The sequence below is a fragment of the Marmota monax genome, unplaced genomic scaffold (assembly GCF_021218885.2).
Source record: "Marmota monax isolate L192 unplaced genomic scaffold, Marmota_monax_Labrador192_F-V1.1 WCK01_AAM20220418_F8-fsc00142, whole genome shotgun sequence".
NCBI lineage: Eukaryota > Metazoa > Chordata > Mammalia > Rodentia > Sciuridae > Marmota > Marmota monax.
Window position 1 is genome coordinate 550,339 of NW_026692025.1, and position 5,765 is coordinate 556,103.

Genomic DNA, 5,765 nt, shown 5'->3' on the forward strand with positions numbered 1-5,765 from the left:
TGAGCCCCCAAATAAACTTTTCCTCTTCTACAGTTGTTCTTGTTGGGCCCTTTAGTCACAGCAGTGAAAAAAGCTGACTAAAATAACCCAAGTGTGGTCCAGCTTAGGATCAGCTTGGACATCCAAGGGACTGCCCCACCAACACTACCCCAACCTTGGGCAGCAGAGGGAGAAGCGAAACCAATCCCTCTGAAAGACAGGGCAGGAAAGCGAGCACAGGACCGTGTCTTGGAACTCAGTGCCAGGCTTGTGAAACCTACACTGAGAAGATCCTAAGAGCATCCACCCCCAGGCCACTGCCTGAAAACAGAGCCTCTGGACCCACCCTAATGCCAGCGTAGACTCAGCCCCTACTAATCAGACCTCTATTTTGGCCAGCATCACCTGTGATCTGTTGCAGTGGTCTTGGGCCATGAGTATGCCACAGCAGTAGAAAGCACATAGCAGAGTGAGTCTTGGTCCTACCCCAATGTTGGGTTGGTCTCAGCAGGTTGTGGGCTCCATATGTTATCCAGCATTGTAGCGTTGGTGAGCATGGGACTGTCCACCCTTTCCCCCCTCAACCCCAGGAAGCACAACATGGAGAGAGTAATTGTCTGCTGGGGGAAAGAAAAGGGAGGTGGGTGCCAAGTTTTGGCATAGGAGCCCGGGGTTATTGACTTCACAGTGAGGCCCAAATCCTGGCAGAATCACATGGTACTTTAACAAAGTACAGTGAATGTGAATGAGGCATGTGAGCCTAACCTGGTCACAGGTGGATGCTAGCAAGTTCAGACTATTCTTCTCAGACACTCTGCAAGTTCATGACAGACAGCAAACCAACTGTGGATCTGGGACAAACCTGGACATGGGGCATCCTGTACTGCTGAAACATTGATATCATATCAAGCATCTTTTCTGATTACAGGGCAACAAAATTAGAAACCAATAACAAGGAAGACTTTGGAAACTATACAAACACAGAAATTAAACAACTCACTCCTGAACAACCAATGGGTCAAGGAAGGAATTAAGAAGAAAATTTTAAAATTTCTTGAAAGAAATAACAATGGAAACACAAATACCACATATAAACAAAGATGTTGTGTCCGCTGAAAACTGAAAAATAAAATATAAAATATTAAAATTCTCTCTCTCTCAAAAAAAAAAAAGAAAAGCAGAAAAGACCTCATACAAATGACCTATCACACACCTCAAAGAAGTAGAAAAACAAGACAAACCCAAAATTAGTAAAAGGATAGAAATAATAAAGATCAGAGCAGGAATAAATGAAATAGAGATAAAATTACAAAAGATCAACAAAATGAAGAGCTGATTCTCTGACAAGGTAAACAAAATTGACAAACTCTCAGCTGGACTAACTAGGGAAAAAGAAGACTCAAATAAAGTTAGAGATGAAACAGGAGAAATTAGAACTGACACCACAGAAATACAAAGGATTTATATTAGCAAGTATTATGAACAATTATATGCCAGAAATTTGATAATCTGGAACCAGTTGGTAAATTCCTGGACACACACCTTACCAAGATTTGATCATGAATAAATAAACAACCTGAAGAGATCAATAATGAGACTGAATCAATAATTTTTAAAAATCATATATCAAAGAAAAGCCCAGGCAGCAAGGGAAACAATCAACAGAGTAAAGAGACAACCTACAGAATGGAGAAAAAATATTTGCAAAGTATATACCTGACAAAGGGTTAATACCCATAATATATAAGGAACTTAAACAACTCATTAGCAAAACAGCAAGTAATGGATTAAAGAAGGGGTAATAGACCTGCATGGACATTCCTGAAAGGAAGATACACAAATGGCCAACAGGTATAGGAAAGGCTTAACACCACTAATCATCAGGGAAATGAAAATCAAAACCACAGTGAGATACCATCTTGCTCCAGTTAGAATGGCTATTAGCAAAAAGCAAAAGGGGACAAATGCTGGTGAGGACATGCAGAGAAAGGGACTCCTGGGCTGGAGTTGTGGCTCAGTGGTAGAGCGCTTGTCTAGCACGTGCAAGGCCCTGGGTTCAATCCTCAGCACCGCAGGGAAAAAAAAAAAAAAAAAAAGGAACCTCTATATTACTGTTGGCTGGTGTAAATTATTTATAGCAATTATGTAGAACAATATGGAGATTCCTCTAAAAGTTAAAAACAAATCTACCCTATGATCCAGCTATCCCACTTCTGGTTATATTTCCAAAGGAGATGATATCAGCATACCAAAGAGATACCTGTATGCTCTTGTCTATTGTTGAATTGTTCACAGTAGCTTAGATATAGAGTCAAGCTGGATACCAATGAATGGATGAAAGGATAAAGAAAACATGGTACATATCCACAATGGAATGCTATTGAGACACACACATACAAACACACACACACAAATGAAATTCTATCACTTGACACATCATGGATGGAACTGCTGGAGAACATTACGTGAAACAAGCCAGCACAGAAAGACAAATACCACATGATCTCACTTATACATGGAATCTAAAAATGTTTTAACTCATAAAAGTAGGTAGGAGATGGCAATAGAAGCTTAGGGGCAGGGTTTGGAGAGATGTTGATCAAAGAATGAAAAATCTGAGTTAGACTGGAAGACGCTGCGGAGTTCTATTGTGTAACATGGGAAGTGTAGCTAATACCAATGTATTATATATTTGAAAATTGCTATGAGTGTAGATTTTACATATTCTCACCACAGGAAAATGATAACTATGGGAGGTAATGCATCTGTTAGTGAGCTCAGTTTAGCCATTGTACAATGTAAACACATTTCAAAACAACACGTTGTACATGACCAATATTTACAATTTCTATTTGTCAATTTAAAAATAAAGAATTGGAAAAAAAAGATGCTTGAGTGGCCAATAAGTACATGAAAAGATGCTCAACGTCATTAGTCACCAAGAGAAATTCAAATCAATACCCCAAGAAGATACCCCTCATAAGGGCTGAAATTGAAAGGCTGAGAACATCAAGTATTGGCAAGGACATGGAGCAGATACAATTCTCATACATTGTTGGGGACAGTGGTAAAACTGCTTTGGTAAAACTTGTTGTAATTGCTTATGAAATGAAACACTCATAGGTTCTGTAACCCACCAGTTCCACTCCCAGGTAATTATCTTGAGTGAACTGAAAATATATATTCAGAAAATCAGTTTTACATGATGTTTGTTTATAGCAGTTTTTATTCATAATGTCACCAGACTGGAACAGATTAGGTTGTTCAAATATAATTTCACTGTATATCTAATAGCAGTCTAATATCCAAAACAGAAAGTTACAACGCAACAAAAACACTACATTTCAATAAAAATGGTGGGCTGGGTTTGTGGCTCAGTGGTAGAGTTCTTCCCTATCATGTTTGAGGCACTGGGTTTGATCTTTAGCACCACATAAAAATAAATAAATAAATATAAATGTCCATCAACAACTAAAATCACATTCAAAAAGTCAGCTTTTAAAAAAAATGTGTAAAGTATTTTAATAGATATTTCTCCAAATCACAAATACAAGTATCCAAGAAGTATATGAAATGATATTCAACTTCATTATGGAAAATAAAATATAAACATCATGTGGTACCATTTCATACTGATAAAGATAGGTATTATAAAATAAAACAAAGCCAGTCAATAATGAGTTTTATTGAGGATGTGGAGACATTTGCATCCTTGTATCCTGCTGTTGAGAATGCAAAAGTGTAGAACTGTATGGCAGTTTCCATTAAGGTAAATATATATTTACTGTTTGGCTCAGGCTTTCTATTTCTAAAAATATGTTCACCCAAATACTTATACACAAATATACATAATAGCCTTATTCACAGCTGTGAAAAGATGGAAACAATCAAAATGTCTGTCTATTGATGAGTATTTTTTAAAAATGTGGAATATCATTCAGTCATGAAAATGAATTAAGTACTGATTCATGTTACAATAAGGATGAGCCCTGGAAACATTTTGAGAAGAATAAGAACACAGACACAAAAGGCCACTTATGCTATGATTCCTGTCATGTGAAATGACTGTAGTAGGTAAATCCATAGAGACAAAGTAGCTTAGGGGTTGCCTGGTTCTGCTGGTAGTCACAGGATGGCTTACAAGTAGGAAAATGAGATATCATTCAGTTGATGGAAATGTCTAAAGTCAGATTTTCATGATGGCTACACCTGTTGATAAGTTTGCTAAGAATCCTTGAAGTGTACAGTCAAAACAGGCCAATTTTATGGTATGTAAAAGATATCTCAAAAGAAAAAATGGAAGCGGTGGCGTACGCCTCTAATCCCAGTGGCTTGGGAGGCTGACTAGGAGCATCTTGAGTTCAAAGCCATCCTCAGCAAAGATGAGGCGCTAAGCAACTCAGTGAGACCCTGTCTCTAAATAAAATACAAAATAGAGCTGGGGATGTGGCTCAGTGGTCAAGTGCCCCTGAGTCCAATCCCTGGTACCAAGAGGGAAAAAAGAAAAAGAAAAAAAAAAAAAAACACAACTAAGAACATCCTAGGAAGCAAAGAAAAAAAAAACAGGTCATCTCTTTGATGATTTGTGAGTGACCATGCAGAGCTCCTTAGGCTACCCTCTGTTGTGGCACTGCTGACTGTGATTGGGTAAGTGGTTTTCTTCTGAGGTCTGAGAGTGAAGCAGTGATTTTGTATTTTAAAATTTAAAACTTTAAAAATAATATTGCTGGTTTGAAATTTGGAGTAGTGGGGTGGGGAAACATGGATTTGAAAAATATTCAGCATGTGGAAGTGACAAGATTTTATACTGATTACATATAGACAGTGGAGGTGAATGAAGATGCCTTATACTGAGAATGCTTGAAGTTGCATTCCTGGCACAGAGCAGACATTTGTTGATTGTCTTTGGAGTAAACAAATAGGGTATGATGAATAGGGTAAAAATAGATGAGCAGAATAAAAAACCTGGCTAAACAAAGCAGTCACCCGTTCTTGCCAAATGGCCAGTCCTAAACACACCCTGAATGCTGGTCAACAGATGTCCTGCACGATTTCCATCAGACCATTTGAGAAATTATCAGGCCTCTCCCTCACCCAGAAAAACACTCACTATATATCAGGTCCTCCTTGCTAGAACCTGCAGGTGTGGCACAGGCTTCCCCAAGAGTCTTATCCTACGAATTTATGTGTGGTGCAATGGCAGGTTCATGCCCAGACCATATGAGCATGAGGGACATTTGGCCTTGTAGACAGAGGGTCACAGCGGTAGCCAGTCAGTTGATCTGTTTGGTTTGGCTCCAAGCCCCCACCAAAGAGTTTATTAACTCACCACCCCCCAGCTTTGGCAGATAGAAAATACAGCTGTCAGAAACATCTTAAACATGGAGTGATTGGTTTGGATGTTTTACTGCCTTCTCAGAGTTGACAAGCACAAATGCAGAAATACTCATCATTCTTGGTACATACACCAAAACAAGGAAGTGATTGGTCTCAGTTCACACTGCCAAGAAATGAAAAAATGGGAGGGGCATACTAAAGAAGCCCCCAGACTCTACCACTCCAGTGTGCATTCCCAGGTTACAGAAGAGAAGTGAAATTTGCAAGCCAGAACTGAAATCTGGCTGTGTGGCCAAAGAATTATGGGTGTATACATTTGATGAAGTATAGTTTTTTTTAACCCTGTTTTAGATAGTATCATTGGATAAACATCCTTTTCAATGATAAAAATTCAAGTCATTTCTGGCCCTTTTCCTGGAAAAGCTGTGAGGTTACAGGAACAGCCATAA